The sequence below is a fragment of the Oncorhynchus mykiss genome, chromosome 24, assembly GCF_013265735.2.
Source record: "Oncorhynchus mykiss isolate Arlee chromosome 24, USDA_OmykA_1.1, whole genome shotgun sequence".
NCBI lineage: Eukaryota > Metazoa > Chordata > Actinopteri > Salmoniformes > Salmonidae > Oncorhynchus > Oncorhynchus mykiss.
In genome coordinates, this window is record NC_048588.1 from 29072350 (window position 1) to 29089797 (window position 17448).

Sequence of the window (17448 nt, forward strand, 5' to 3'; positions counted from 1 at the left end):
GTGCTGAGGCCCACTCCTGCAGACATTCAGCTGTCTGGTGTAGGGAATAGAAACAGGGGTGCAGATAGAGGTGTATATGTAAGGTGCTGAGGCCCATTCCTGCAGACATTCAGCTGTCTGGAGTAGGGAATAGAAACGGGTGCAGATAGGGGTGTATATTTAAAGTGCTGAGGCCCACTCCTGCAGACATTCAGCTGTCTGCAGTAGGGAATAGAAACGGGTGCAGATAGGGGTGTATATTTAAAGTGCTGAGGCCCACTCCTGCAGACATTCAGCTGTCTGGAGTAGGGAATAGAAACGGGTGCAGATAGGGGTGTATATTTAAAGTGCTGAGGCCCACTCCTGCAGACATTCAGCTGTCTGGAGTAGGGAATAGAAACGGGTGCAGATAGGGGTGTATATTTAAAGTGCTGAGGCCCACTCCTGCAGACATTCAGCTGTCTGGTGTAGGGAATAGAAACAGGGGTGCAGATAGAGGTGTATATTTAAAGGGCTGAGGCCCATTCCTGCAGACATTCAGCTGTCTGGAGTAGGGAATAGAAATGGGTGCAGATAGGGGTGTATATTTAAAGTGCTGAGGCCCACTCCTGCAGACATTCAGCTGTCTGGAGTAGGGAATAGAAACAGGGGTGCAGATAGGGGTGTATATTTAAAGGGCTGAGGCCCACTCCTGCAGACATTCAGCTGTGTGGAGTAGGGAATAGAAACAGGGGTGCAGATAGGGGTGTATATTTAAAGTGCTGAGGCCCACTCCTGCAGACATTCAGCTGTCTGGAGTAGGGAATAGAAACAGGGGTGCAGATAGAGGTGTATATGTAAGGTGCTGAGGCCCACTCCTGCAGACATTCAGCTGTCTGGAGTAGGGAATAGAAACAGGGGTGCAGATAGAGGTGTATATTTAAAGGGCTGAGGCCCACCCCTGCAGATATTCAGCTGTCTGGAGTAGGGAATAGAAACAGGGGTGCAGATAGAGGTGTATATTTAAAGTGCTGAAGCCCACTCCTGCAGATATTCAGCTGTCTGGAGTAGGGAATAGAAACAGGGGTGCAGATAGAGGTGTATATTTAAAGTGCTGAGGCCCACTCCTGCAGACATTCAGCTGTCTGCAGTAGGGAATAGAAACAGGGGTGCAGATAGAGGTGTATATTTAAAGTGCTGAGGCCCACTCCTGCAGACATTCAGCTGTCTGGTGTAGGGAATAGAAACAGGGGTGCAGATAGAGGTGTATATTTAAAGTGCTGAGGCCCACTCCTACAGACATTCAGCTGTCTGCAGTAGGGAATAGAAACAGGGGTGCAGATAGAGGTGTATATTTAAAGTGCTGAGGCCCACTCCTGCAGACATTCAGCTGTCTGGAGTAGGGAATAGAAACAGGGGTGCAGATAGAGGTGTATATTTAAAGTGCTGAGGCCCACTCCTGCAGACATTCAGCTGTCTGGAGTAGGGAATAGAAACAGGGGTGCAGATAGAGGTGTATATGTAAGGTGCTGAGGCCCATTCCTGCAGACATTCAGCTGTCTGGAGTAGGGAATAGAAACGGGTGCAGATAGAGGTGTATATTTATAGTGCTGAGGCCCACCCCTGCACATATTCAGCTGTCTGGAGGAGGGAATAGAAACAGGGGTGCAGATAGGGGTGTATATTTAAAGTGCTGAGGCCCACTCCTGCAGACATTCAGCTGTCTGGAGTAGGGAATAGAAACAGGGGTGCAGATAGAGGTGTATATTTAAAGGGCTGAGGCCCATTCCTGCAGACATTCAGCTGTCTGGAGTAGGGAATAGAAATGGGTGCAGATAGGGGTGTATATTTAAAGTGCTGAGGCCCACTCCTGCAGACATTCAGCTGTCTGGAGTAGGGAATAGAAACAGGGGTGCAGATAGGGGTGTATATTTAAAGGGCTGAGGCCCACTCCTGCAGACATTCAGCTGTGTGGAGTAGGGAATAGAAACAGGGGTGCAGATAGGGGTGTATATTTAAAGTGCTGAGGCCCACTCCTGCAGACATTCAGCTGTCTGGAGTAGGGAATAGAAACAGGGGTGCAGATAGAGGTGTATATGTAAGGTGCTGAGGCCCACTCCTGCAGACATTCAGCTGTCTGGAGTAGGGAATAGAAACAGGGGTGCAGATAGAGGTGTATATTTAAAGGGCTGAGGCCCACCCCTGCAGATATTCAGCTGTCTGGAGTAGGGAATAGAAACAGGGGTGCAGATAGAGGTGTATATTTAAAGTGCTGAAGCCCACTCCTGCAGATATTCAGCTGTCTGGAGTAGGGAATAGAAACAGGGGTGCAGATAGAGGTGTATATTTAAAGTGCTGAGGCCCACTCCTGCAGACATTCAGCTGTCTGCAGTAGGGAATAGAAACAGGGGTGCAGATAGAGGTGTATATTTAAAGTGCTGAGGCCCACTCCTGCAGACATTCAGCTGTCTGCAGTAGGGAATAGAAACAGGGGTGCAGATAGAGGTGTATATTTAAAGTGCTGAGGCCCACTCCTGCAGACATTCAGCTGTCTGGAGTAGGGAATAGAAACGGGTGCAGATAGAGGTGTATATTTAAAGTGCTGAGGCCCACTCCTGCAGACATTCAGCTGTCTGGAGTAGGGAATAGAAACAGGGGTGCAGATAGAGGTGTATATGTAAGGTGCTGAGGCCCATTCCTGCAGACATTCAGCTGTCTGGAGTAGGGAATAGAAACGGGTGCAGATAGAGGTGTATATTTAAAGTGCTGAGGCCCACCCCTGCACATATTCAGCTGTCTGGAGGAGGGAATAGAAACAGGGGTGCAGATAGGGGTGTATATTTAAAGTGCTGAGGCTCGGTCACCGCTGCAGACAGCTTTATGTGTAGGGGTAAGAGGAATCTGACCCATTTGTGTCGACTCAGCACTGAGTGATGAGGATGTATACCTGTCTGAGGTTGGCCAGGGGATGAGCTACAGTACACAAACACACACACACACACACATTTTAGTGTCTCTCAAACAGGCAAGCAAGCGCACACGCAAGCATACACACACACCTTTGCTTTACTATCCTTGTGGGGACCAAACACTTGATTGATTGATTCAAAATCCTAAGCTGTGTTCGAATAATCATAGTAACCACACTAACCGTACTATTTGTGATGTAAATTGAGTATTTTGTATGCTTATTGGTCATAGTATGGATAAAGTTAGTATGCCAAATGTTCCAGGTTGTCGTACTACATTCGCCAAAATAGGAAGTATACAAGCAGTGGACAATATTTCTGTGCTTTTAGGGCCCATAATGCAATTCTTCAGAAAATATGCAGCCGAAGTCCAACGAGAGCGGATACAAATTCATTGCTTTTACTAATTATGGAAAATGTTAAGAAAATGTTGAGCAATATCATAAAGGAATGACTTTTCAAATAAGTTACCTTACACGTTATGTTGGCTGACAATTTCTTAGCTACACTATCCTTACGAACCGCGTAGCAGTATGTACCGATATGTTAGCTAACGTAAACTCACTCACTTTTGTACATCGCCTTGGTCCGTACAATTGACCTTATTTTAGCGCCCCAAAAACATAATACTTCCAGATCAACTGTAATGTCAATACCATTGTAAAGCACAATTGCTCCCCTTTCCAACAGAATCAATTACATGACCCCCACGCTGCCCGTTTCTGCATAATTCAAGCAGGCAATGAGCCCCGTCGGGTCTTTTTAAAAATGGCGGGTGGGGAAGCGAAACTAATGCGTGATAGTGAGACGGAGATATGTTGTGTGGGAAAATGGCTTTTTTTCACTCGATCTGTCCAACTTATCTTCTTATCGCCTCTAAAATGTAAATAAACACTATAAAGAGTTTAGATAATGTGTCATTACATACCTATTTGAAGGTTTGTGTCGAATTTGAATCGGGTTTTTAGGGCGGTGCTAAAATGGTCTTAGAAGTAAACAGCTGCTTTGAGAATGATGATCGCATGCAATGATGACGCAAAAGATGACTAGGTATCCCCCCTTACCCCCGTCACTGTTCAGTTCTTGTTTTTAAAGGATGAGAGAAGTGCTACACCTGATGGAGAGAGATGGTAAGACTGAAATAGTTGCTTATGCATGCTGTACGTTACAACAGGACACATCACAATGTTTTTTTATTTTTTTTATTTCACCTTTATTTAACCAGGTAGGCAAGTTGAGAACAAGTTCTCATTTACAATTGCGACCTGGCCAAGATAAAGCAAAGCAGTTCGACACATACAACGACACAGAGTTACACATGGAGTAAAACAAACATACAGTCAATAATACAGTAGAAACAAGTCTATATACGATGTGAGCAAATGAGGTGAGATAAGGGAGGTAAAGGCAAAAAAAAGGCCATGGTGGCAAAGTAAATCCAATATAGTAAGTAAAACACTGGAATGGTAGATTTGCAGTGGAAGAATGTGCAAAGTAGAAATATAAATAATGGGGTGCAAAGGAGCAAAATAAATAAATAAATAAAATAAATACAGTAGGGAAAGAGGTAGTTGTTTGGGCTAAATTATAGATGGGCTGTGTACAGGTGCAGTAATCTGTGAGCTGCTCTGACAGCTGGTGCTTAAAACTAGTGAGGGAGATAAGTGTTTCCAGTTTCAAAGATTTTTGTAGTTCGTTCCAGTCATTGGCAGCAGAGAACTGGAAGGAGAGGCGGCCAAAGAAATAATTGGTTTTGGGGGTGATATACCTGCTGGAGCTCGTGCATTACCAAGTCGATCAATGCTTGAATAGAAACGTAGTTCACACCCCCGATTTTGAAGTCAACACAGTCGCTACAGTCCCATTAGTTTTATTTGTAGCCTCGTTTGAATGTTGCGGTTGCGCACATTTGTACAGAATGGGGTGAGTTAACGTTAGCTACCTAACGTTGGTTGGCTACTAATAAATCGAACTTGCCAGTATATTAACTATATGCTATCTAACTAACTATCCCACATTTATTTACTAGATTATTCCCGTCATTCTTAGTTTAGCTAAGTGGTAAAGTCGTACTGCGTTGTCAATGGACATTCGCGTGCATTCCTAAATTCGCTCTGGCTATCTACTCCGATATCAGAGCACTCTCGTCTGAGTGTACCTGTGCCAGGAGGGCAGAGTAACTGATGAATTTGCGAACACTCATATCAGTAAATAGCAGAGAAAAAAACGTAATTAAATTGTTGCCAGCAGCACAGTTACAGTCACCAACACTCTGGATAACATAAAAACAGCCTAACCAGGTCTGTTAGGGTGAGTAAAATGGTCAGAGTGAGGTGTTCTCTCATTTGTGTATGGAAGTAACCTAGCAAGTTAGCCAGTTAGCTTGTGTGCTTGACTGCCGTTGTGAGGCCAGAACGCTTGTTCAGATGCCCTGTGTGGACAAAGTCATGGAACCTTATGACAATCAGATTAAATTAACTACATTTTTCAGAGAGATACCTTGTAAATCGGTCCAATTCGACCGGAACACAACAGAAGGGTTAAGTATGTATTATACTTCAGCAATAATACATGAGAGGCCTCTAGTGTCTTATTGCTTTTATACAACTGACTACCAGCATTAAAAATCAAGATGATTTCCCAAACTATCATTTTTTAACAAAACACAATGCTACTTTCACTAACACTGGTTGTCAAGTGAAATTTTAAGCGTTCTCTGGTCGTCAGTTATTTTCGTATTGACTGCCAAGTAAAGAAAAACTACCCAAGCGCTGGTTGATAGTTCCATAACATTGGTTTCTAGGGATGCTGTCCATGGTTCTGAAAACAGCACACGTCTGGTCCATGCATTTGAAAATTGTATGTCAGATCGTAACGTTGTATGTGGCTGCTGTCCAAGGTCTGAAAATGGTGCTGAAACTTTGTAGCAAAGAATTTGAAACAGCAGATCAGAAGAGGCTCTAACAATGGCAATTCCAAACCACCCATTGTATAAAGTATGTTAGTATGGGTATTCGAACACAGCTCTATTTTCCCTAAACTGTAACCCTAACCACAAACCCTAACCTCCGACCCTAACCCTAACCCTAATCCTAATTGTAACACTAACCCTAAACCTAACCATTAAGCCTAAAATGTCATTTTTCAATGTGGGGACTGGCGAAATGTCCCCAATTTTCCTTTCTTTACTATCCCTATGAGGACTTCTGGTCCCCACAATAATAGTAAAACCAAAAAAGCACACACACAGGCAGGCACACACAGACTCACATTTTAGTGTTTCTCACTTTCTAACACAACCTCACCGCAATGCCACTGAAGAGACTGTCAGGGTGTTGCATCTCCAGTCCACCACACAAGGGCAGTGTGTATATTTGAGCGTGTTTCTGTGCATCTAAACAGTAAGTTTTATTTTTTTGATGGATGCATGGGTGGATGGACACACTAATATATGTAATGATCAGTGTATGAACTAACAACACATTGCTAATTTAACATACAGTGCCTTCAGAAAGTTATTCATACCCCTTGACTTATTCTACATTGTGTTGTCTTACAGCCTAAATTGAAAATGGATTGAATGCATTTTTTCTCATCCATCGTCATACAATACCCCATAATGACAATGTGAGAACATGTTTTTAGAAATGTTTGCTAATTTATATTTTTTTTATACAGAAATATCTATACTGAACAAAAATATAAATGCAACATGCATCAATTTCAACGATTTTACTGAGTTAAAGTTCATATAAGTAAATCATTCATGGGTGGGCCTGGGAGGGCATAGGCCCACCCACTGGGGAGCAGGCCCAGCTAATCAGAATGCATTTTTCCTCACAAAAGGGCTTTATTACAGACATAAATACTCCTCAGTTTCATCAGCTGTCCGTGTGGCTGGTCTCAGACGATCCTGCAGGTGAAGAAGCTGGATGTGGAGGTCCTGGGCTGGCATGGTTACACGTGGTCTACAGATGTGAGGCCGGTTGGATGTACTGCCAAATTCTCTAAAACGACGTTGGAGGCGGCTTATGGTAAAGAAATTAACATTCAATTCTATGGCAACAGCTCTGGTTGGCATTCCTGCAGTCAACATTCCAATTGCAGGCAAATTGCACGCTCCCTCAAAACTTAAGGCATCTGTGGCATTGTGTTTTATGACAAAACTGCACATTTTAGAGTGGCCTTTTATTGTCCCCAACACAAGGTGTACATGTGTAATGATCATGCTGTTTAATCAGGTTCTTGATATGCCACACCTTTCAGGTGGTTATTTTAGCAAAGGAGCAATGCTCACTGTAAACAAATTTGTTCACAAAATTTGAGAGAAATACGTTTTTGTGCATATGGAAAAAGTCTGGGATCTTTTATTTCATCTCAAGAAACATGGGACCAAAACATAAACACATGTTGTGTTTCTATTTTTGTTCAGTGTAATTTGAAACCCTGAAGGGATGGAGGGGGCATAGAAGCATTCAGACCTGTTCTCCACATTTTGTTGCCGTATTCTGAAATGGATTAAATAAAAAATTATCTTCATCAATGTACACACAATACTCCATAATGGCAAAACGAAAACAAGTTTTTCGAATAAAAAACAGAAATACCTTATTTACATAAGTATTCAGACCCTTGAGACAATGAGATTCAACATTGAGCTCAGGTGAATTCTGTTTCCATTGATCATCCTTGATATGTTTCTACAACTTGATTGAAGTCCACCTGTCATAAATTCAACTGATTGGACATGATTTGGAAAGGCACATGTCTGTCTATATAAGGTCCCACTCTGACAGTGCATGTCAGAACAAAAACCAAGCCATGAAGTCAAACTAATTGTCCGTAGAGCTCCGAGACAGGATTGTGTCAAGGCTCAGATCTGGGGAAGGGTACCAAAAATATTTCTGCAGCATTGAAGGTCCCCAAGAACACAGTGGCCTCCATCATTCTTAAATGGAAGAAGTTTGGAACCACCAAGACACTTCCTAGAGCTGGTCTTCCGACCAAACGGAGCATTCATGGGAGAAGGGCCTTAGTCAGGGAAGTGACCAAGACTCTGACGATCACTAAAACAGAGCTCTAGATTTCCTCTTCGGGGATGGGAGAACCTTCCAGATGAACAGCCATCGCTGCAGGACTCCACCAATCAGCCCTTTATGGTAGAGTGGCCAAATGGAAGCCACTCCTTAGTAAAAGGCACATGACCACATGCTTGGAGTTTGCCAAAAGGCACCTAAAGGACTCTCAGACCATGAGAAAAAAGATTATCTGGTCTGATAAAACCAAGATTGAGCTCTTTAGCCTGAATGCCAATCGACACGTCTGGAAGAAACCTGGCACCATCCCTACGGTGAAGCATGGTGGTGCCAGCATCATGCTGTGGAGATGTTTTTCAGCAGCAGGGACTGGGAGACTAGTCAGGATCTAGGGAAAGCTGACGGAGCAAAGTACAGAAAGACCCTTGATGAAAACCTGCTGTAGAGCACGGAGGACCTCAGATGGGGGCAAAGATTCACCTTCCAACATGACAACAGCCTTAAGCACACATCCAAGACAACGCAGAAGTGGCTTCGGAACAAGTCTCTGAATGTCATTGAGAGGCCCAGCCAGAGCCCGGACTTGAACCCAATTGAACATCTCTGGAGAGCCCTGAAAATAGCTGTGGAGCTATGCTCCCCATCCAACCTGACAGAGTTTGAGAGGATTTGCAGAGAACAATGGGAGAAACTCCCCAAATACAGGCGTGCCAAGCTCGTTATACCCAAAAAGACTTGAGGCTGTAATCACTGGCAAAGGCGCTTCAATGGAGTACTGATTAAAGATTCTGAATACTAATGTAAATGTGATATTTCTGTTCTCGAGCTGCGCACGAGGAACTGTTTGATTTGCTTTACCAGTGAGTTTACATACAGTACGTGACATGTTTTACAAAATTGGACCACGTCAGACTTCAAACCTGGCCAGAAAAAGGACTCGGTTATAAGTCGAAGAACGAAGGACTCTATTATAAGTCTTTGTGATCCCCAAATGTCCGGACCACGTCTGGTCATGGACGAGTGACAACACCTGCTGTCAGAACGGTGTAGGAACAACCACTTGACACACTTCACTCCAGTCACTAACGGTGTCATGAGATGCCCATTTACGCATCAAAACTCCTGCTTCCATAAAGTATGCGGTCTCTCTAGTTTTAGCTTCCTCAACGGAAATTACCGAAGCAAGACACTTGCAAAGACTGGTGTCTCCCTTTTGACATTCAATCACCTTCTCGGGGGTGACAGACAAAAGAATGTCATGTAATTGGGGCGCGATTTCGCTTTCCCCTGCCTTAGTTTTTACTGGGGTAAAAACTGTCGGCATTGCAGAAGGAATACTCTGTGCATTGTCTTCTCCCTCAACATCTCCAAGCTTGCGAGATTGTGCCCTCGTTAACACACAAGCAGGAAAAACATGGGGAAATGCTTGAACCAATTTATCATCTGTAGTTTTAATTTCTGGGTTGACTACTACCTCTAACACAGGAGTGATGTTACCACCAGCAATATCATTCCCTAGTAGTAATGTAACTCCTTTTACTGGCAGTGTAGACACTACACCAACACGGAAACGTCCTGATACCAAGTCTGACACTAAGTGGACCCAGTGTAATGGTACACGTACTGTCTCTATCCCCTGTAATATGACATGCGAGCCACAATACATTTCAGGAGACCAGGGTAAAGCATCAGTAACGGTTACTGACTGCGCCACCCCGGTGTCTCGTAAGATTTGAATGGGCTTTTGATCTGCTTGTTCTCCAGTTAAGGAAACAAAATCGGTAGAGATAAACGGAGCATCGACAGGATCCGGGTTTCCCAAATCGTGACTCAAGAACTCGGTCCAACGGATGAGCCAAAGACTTGACTAAACCCACACTTTTCATTTTTGGGGATGGTGACAGGGCCTGGCAAATGTACAATCAGAACCGCTGCCTTATACGCTGGGCTCTGATTGTACAAGGATACAATGTACAGATAAAGTATGTGAAGGGTTCGGCGAATGTGGTCACGGGTTTAGTAACTGGGGATGCGTTAGGTTTGTTATTGCAAACTGTATGTTTGCATGTTTTGTGGTGGGCGTGTTACGTTCCCCAGTTTCTGTGTTGTGGTTTTGTTTGTATGTGTGTGTTTCAGGGTGGCTTCCCGTAACATCCATACTCTTGCAGTTGGTCTGTAACGGCCGTTGGTGGAAGAAGGTGAGGACCAAAGCGCAGCGTGGTACGTGTTCATGTTATTTATTAAACCTAACACTAAATACAACAAGTAACAAAAGAGAACAACCGAAATAGCTCCGTCAGGTGCAAACAACACTAAACAGAAAATAACTACCCACTAAACCCATGTGTGCAAGAGCTACCTAAGTATGGTTCTCAATCAGAGACAACGACCGACAGCTGTCCCTGATTGAGAACCATATCCGGCCAAAAACAAAGATATACACAAACATAGAAAAAAAAACATAGAATGCCCACCCTTGTCACACCCGGGCCCACCCAAAATAGAGACTAAAAGCCTCTCTATGGCCAGGGCATGACATGGTCTTACCAAGTATTTCTGTATGGAGCACACGGTTGCACCAGTAGATTCCCAGGATGTGCTGCAGGCATCTTATGTGGAATCACTCAACCTGCTTGTTGTGGCGACTGTAGGTGACCCAGGCTTCACAGCTGTAAAGAAGTGTGGTGATGCAGACGGCTTGGTAGACGGTGACTTTAGTGTGGAGGTGGAGATCCCTGTTTTGAAAGACCCTGCATTTGAGTTTCCCGAAGGCAGCTGATGCTTGCTTGATCCTATTTTGCTGCAGTCCTCTGAGAGAATGCTGACCAGGTTTTTGAAGGACGGAACTATTGCCAGTGATTTGTGTTCAATGGTGAAGACAGGCTTGGTGGGTGGAGGGCTGGATCTCCATTGTCAGTTAGTAATGCTTTGCTCCCTACTGACATTATCTCGCTCTCCCTCTTATCATTACATCAGGCATGACACTGCCAAGCTTTGTGTTTTTGTTTCACTATCTTTGTGGGTACCAAAAGAGGGGACATTTTACCGGTCCCCACAAGGAAAAATGTTATTTTAGGCTTAGGGTTATGGTTAGGTTAAGGTCTCTCACTAGACATTCCATTACTAGCTTTGTTATTCAGTGTCTTACATTTCTCTTACATCATGCTGTTGTAATCTTATTTACTTATTTCAGTCACTGTTACCGTGCCACTCTCGCTTTCTGTACTATTTTCCCTCTCCAATGCTGTTTGTATCACTCTTCTCCTCTGTCCCCTCCTCGCTCTCTCTCTCTTGCTCTGTCCATCTCTCTCTCTCTCTCTTTCTCTCTACTGAAGGCCATAGATGAGGCTCATATCAATCATGGATGAATGAACCAGAGTTATGGAAGTGGTCAGCTTGTATTATATGTCATAGAATATCATCAAGTGACATGCCACGAGGAGGTCTGAGTTGCTGCCACAAATTGTACTAAGTCTTACTGTCAGTCTTGAGAACAACCACTCTGTTCTAGCTGTCAGTCTAGCTGGATGGCTTGTTATTTCTGGCCTGGGATAAGTGATGCTGTTACTCTGTGCTTGTTTGGATAACGGAGGGGCGCTTTGGGATACAGCTAGCAGACTTACCTTGGCTAACAATCTTTCCCTCTTGAAGCTAGGGGGCACTATTTTTATGTTTGGAAAAATAATGTTCCCAAAGTAAACGGCCTATTTCTCAGGACCAGATGCTAGAATATGCATATAATTGACAGCTTAGGATAGAAAACACTCTAAAGTTTCCAAAACTGTAAAAAAATTGTCTGTGAGTATAACAGAACTGATATTGCAAGCGAAAGCCTGAGAAAAATCCAATCAGGAAGTGACTCTTATTTTGAAACCTATGTGTTCCTATGCATCCCTATTGACCATTGAAAGGGATATCAACCATATTCCTTTTTCTATGGCTTCCCTAAGGTGTCTACAGCCTTTAGACATAGTTTCAGGTATTTATTTTGAAGAATAAGCGTGAACAACCACATTACATAAGTGGTCAGGTGAGGGCTCTCAGAGTGATTTTTGCGCAAAAGAGAGAGGCAGCCATTGTTCCTCCCGGTCCTAGTGAAAAGCCAACTGTCCCGGTTGATATATTATCGAATAGATGTTTGAAAAACACCTTGAGGATTGATTATAAAAAATGTTTGCCATGTTTCTGTCGACATTATGGATATAATTTGGAATTTTTGTCTGCATTGTCGTGACCGCTATTTCCGGTGGATTACTGGGCATAACGCACCAAACTAACGGAGGTATTTGGATATAAAAAGTATCTTTATGGAACAAAAGGAACATTTGCTGTCTAACTGGGAGTCTCGTGAGTGAAAACATCCGAAGATCATCAAAGGTAAACGGTTAATTTAATTGCTTTTCTGATTTTCGTGACCAAGCTTCCTGATGCTAAGTGTACATAATGCTATGCTAGGCTATCGATAAACTTACACAAACACTTGTATTGTTTTCGCTGTAAAGCATGATTTCAAAATCTGAGACGACAGGGTGATTAACAAAATGGACAAAATTGGATGCTGATTGGCTGAGAGCATCAGATTCTCAAAAAAAGTATGTCTCTGCAAAAACAAATCAATGCTTGCTACCTTGCTAGCTAAGTGTTTTCCTCGTTGGACCTGCGTTTACAATGTATCCAATTTCAGTTTGTGTAGTTGTTCGTTTAGTTTTCTGTAACTTTGTAGCAAGTACGGGCTGTGTAGGCCCATATTGTGTCATAATTGCATGGTGTGTCGATATCTTTTCCAACTGTCCCGATATATTTTCCAACTGTCCCCTTATCTTTTCCAACTGTCCCATTATCTGGTTTTAATGCCCTTCTAGCCAATCAGAAACAAGTATTTAACAAAACACACACACAGTTTTCAAACTGTGTACCCAGTTTGAAAACGCCTGGCCTACACCACAGCCCTTTGTTCTGACTGGAGGCATTGGTGAGAAACAGAGCAGCAGGTGAAATGAGAGTGATGCTGGTCCTAATGTGTGTGTGTGGTGCGTGAGAGAGAGAGAGAGATCCCTGCTCTCAGTCATAATGAAGGGGGCCCAGAGACGGTGCGGTGTGCAGAGAAAGTGAAGAGAGGATGAAAACAGATGTGTGCATGTCTTACCTTGGGCCTAACCTTCTGCAGGGGACTGTTTCACACCAACACATATGGAGCTGCTGGGCCTCTGAGTATACATCCCTGCCTCCCCCCATCATTACAGAAGAAAGAAGGAGAGACAGGAAGAGGGGAGGAAAGTAAGGAGAAATGAAGATACAGAGAAAAAGAGAATGGGAGAGCATAATTGATAGAGAGGGAGGTAGAGGAATAGAGAGTAGAAAAAATGAGGAAGAGAGGGACAATAAAGTAACAATCAAGAATGATTCTGGTGCTACAGTGACTGACTGAAGTGCATCCCATGGTGAGCTCTAATAGAGAACAAAGACTAAGATCTTAGCTGACTCACACAGTGTAACATGGGATATCTGGGAGAACAAAGGGAGAGATGTCCATTGTGTGGACACAGTGAGAGTAGTGGACGGTAGACAAGGTTCAACGGTCCCTGTAAACATAAAATGAACTCTGGTTGTGGATGGGTTAGAGTGTTTGGTGGTGGACAGAATCCCTCAAAGGGCCAAATCCTTAGATTGAGATTTAAAGACTGGTCAAATATGTCCTATTCCAAAACACACACAGACATTTGTATGGTGAGACGATTGCTCGCCAAGCACTGGGAGATTGACGTCTGTGGTGATAAAGACAGCGAGCCGAGGAGCGGGCAGGCTGGGATACTGGAGCTGTCTGTCTGAGAAAACCAAAGTCAGGCTGGGATACTGGTGCTGTCTGTCTGAGAAAACCGAAGGCAGGTTGGGATACAGGTGCTGTCTGTCTGTTTTAGAAAACCAAAGTCAGGCTGGGATACTGGAGCTGTCTGTCTGTTTTAGAAAACAAAAGTTAGGCTGGGATACTGGAGCTGTCTGTCTGTTTCAGAAAACAAAAGTCAGGCTGGGATACTGGAGCTGTCTGTCTATCTGAGGAAACAGGAGGAGGATATGAACTAAAAAACAAACCCAGATGAAGCGCCGGGATGAATGAGAACAAAAACCCTTGTGGGTTTGGGCCGATGGAGGGAAAAAAGAACACAGATCTTTTATAAGGGCTATATCTGTCTGCAAATGACAACGAGGTGAAATGTTCACCACCTGAGAGAAAGAATGAATAAATTAATAAGGGGAATGGAGGGATTGGGACAGGAGGGGGGTCTGAAAAAGCAATGCACCACATCTCTATTAGCAATGGCACTGTGCGTGTGTCCATACATGTTCTGTGTGTATAAATGGCTTGAGAGGAAGTCTTAGAGCCAGAGCCACTTGGCTCTCTCTCCTGCGCAGAATATGACAATCTACACCCCGGTGTTCCCATTGCACACTGCCCAAGATCTCTCCTCTTTCTCTGTCAGTGAGTACCCAGTGTGCCAAAAACAGACAGCTTTCTATTTGAAATGGTCTGGATCCATGGCTAGGAGCCAGAGACTGCATGAGCATTAAAAATGGACTAACGCTACTGATTAGCTTTAGTTGAGCCTTTACCTTTCCGCCAAGTATTACCTGGAATAACGGTAGCTCTCATGCTAAGCTGGGCTGGAGAAACATTTACTGGGACACTAAGCTCTGAGGATATACTGTATACATTTACAGTGATGATGAACCAAGTGGATAATTGTTTACAGTGGTGCCACATGGCATAGCAGCTACAGTGATGCTAAGCTACATAGCCTAGCATTTACAGTGAGTTATCTATACTGTAGGCGTGTGGTCACCAACCGGTGGATCGTGACTGACTGGTCATCTCCAAGGCATTCCTAGTCGATCGCCAAACATTTCTGTAAAAAAACAAATGGCAAAGCCTTGCATTCCTATTGTTTTTATTTGACGGTACAGTAGTTGCACCCAAATCAGTTGCCCTGCACTCCAGGGAGGGGAACTGCTCCCATTCTGAACCATTTCATGTGTCTGAAGGTACAAACTCTGCCTTCTCGGCAGCCAAATCAAGTGCACTATAGGCCCATGGCTGGCCAATCGGATGGCTCAGTTTACCGTGTCTGCAGTAACCTAGCAGGCGTAAAAAAAAAGCTACAGCAAAGTTGATACTGTGAGATTTCAAAATGTTTTAAAACCATAACTAGAGAGAGACTGTCAACGAATACAGAACTTCTGTTTGTCTGAGTGAGTTTATGTTAAAGTTCTTACCAGCAACACTTTTTATTCAACACATTTATAATGTCACGTTCTGACCTTTATTTCCTTTGTTTTGTCTTTATTTAGTATGGTCAGGGCGTGAGTTGGGGTGTGCAGTCTATGTTTGTTTTTCTATGTTGGTTTTTGTGTTCAGCCTAGTATGGTTCTCAATCAGAGGCAGGTGTCGTTAGTTGTCTGTGATTGAGAATCATACTTAGGTAGCCTGGGTTTCACTGTTGGTTTGTGGGTGTTTGTTTCCGTGTGAGTGTTCGTCGCCACACGGTACTGTTTCGGTTTTCCTCACATAGTTTATTGTTTTGTATTTCAGTGTTCAGTTCATTTTTAGTAAATCTTCATGAACACTTACCACGCTGCATCTTGGTCCGATCCTTACTCCTCTTCAGACGAAGACGAAATCTGCCGTTACATATAAGCCATAAAATGTGCGTTCTTCCTGCTTACACTGCAGCTGTAATGAATGAATAGGAAAATGTATCTACAGGCTTGCATTGTTATTATTAGCTGCTTGGGCCTTTTTTAATATCGAGGAGTTTCACTTTCTCTGTTCATTAGGAGTAACAACAAAATAATGTGGTGCGACTGGAGTTTCGCCATCAGATGGAAGACAGCAGTGTCGGCGGAGAAAAGGGAGTTCGGAGGGATGTTGAGAGGCGACCCTGCTGCTCTCTCCCGCTGCTGAGACTGACCCTCAGATGCAGGCTCCATCAGCCCAGTAAAATATAAATATAAACACAATTATTTAAATGTAATACAACGACTGATCTATTACCGGTGTGATCATATACTGTAGCTTACTTCACATTTTTCAATATACAGTACCAGTCAAAAGTTTGGACACACGTACTCATTCAAGGAGTTTTCATTATTTTCACTATTTTCTACATTATAGAATAATAAAAATGCTCCGAACAACAATGCATTGGCAGGGCAATTGAAGCACAACCAATATTCTGTTATTGTGTATTGGGCCCATAGCCTTTTGCACAAACCTTATTGCTACAGTCATGTTTTTAATAGGTTAATGTTGCATAGGCTTGTGTTTTTAAGTCATGTTAAAAATAAACCTGAGCGGTAGATCTAGGCTTGCATTTTGACTCAGAATGGGATCTTGACTCAAAGGTTGGTGACCACTGCTATAGGCCTATCTGGTTGACATTCATGCTAAGCTAGGCTAAATGCAGTAGTATTTATTGTGCTGCTACCTATCATTGCTGATTGTGTCGAAACTGGAGAATGTTGGCTACACCCTGATGCAGGAAGGAGTATTATTTCTTTATAGAGGTACAGAGGAGTAGTATATTCTAGACTTATTCTAGACACATATCAGAGTCAATTTTGGGGGGGGGGGGATTTTTCTTAGAGTGAGAACAAATGACTGAGTGCTTTTGTTTGATGGGTTGTTAGGATTGAGAGGTAGAGCCAGGCTGTGCTTTATATTCCTATAGAGCAGGCATCACCAACACGATTCAGGCAGAGTTGTTTTTGAACGGCTGGTCAGGGGGCCGGAACATAATTCAAAATCATTTGTAGACTGCAAAAAGAACCCTAATATAGAGCGAGGAGTCACAGCTCACAGAGTTGGAGTGGCGTCTCTTTTGTCAACAATGACCTGTCAGCCAGACCCAGAGCCACGGCCCAGACATGCTCAAAGGATCTCTCTCTCCCTCTCTATCTAAAACTCTGCAAGTCAACCACCCCTTACCTTTCTGCAGTCAGCATAGCAGAGATGGAGAACCTCAGTTGAGTTGTAGTTTTCAGGGCTCCTCAATATGCCCTTCAATTATAAGCAACACTGCTCTGACTCCAGTGTCTATTAACCCTCACAGGATTAGCTTTAACAGATGTACTAGTAGAGGAGAGTGTTGGCCAGAGTCATGGACTTCAGTAATTTAACACTACTGTGAGTGGGCCTGACTGACTCCAGCATCTAAACTGCCCATTACTTATGTTGAGCATCACAGCCTGCACAATCTAGCTTTAGTGTTAGCTCAGGCTTCACTTCAGCGGCTAAACTGCCTATTAGTCGATGGTTAGGGAGAGAGAAAGTGAGAGAGTGTGTCTGAAGGACAGCGCGGTGAGCGATGATAGGAGAGCAGTACTCCTCCTTATCTGTTAGAGGCTGAGCTGCCAGGCCCGTTGGAGATCCAGGAGCTGTGTAATCAGACATCATTGTTGCTCCACTGACTCTTATTGTTTTGCCTTTGAAG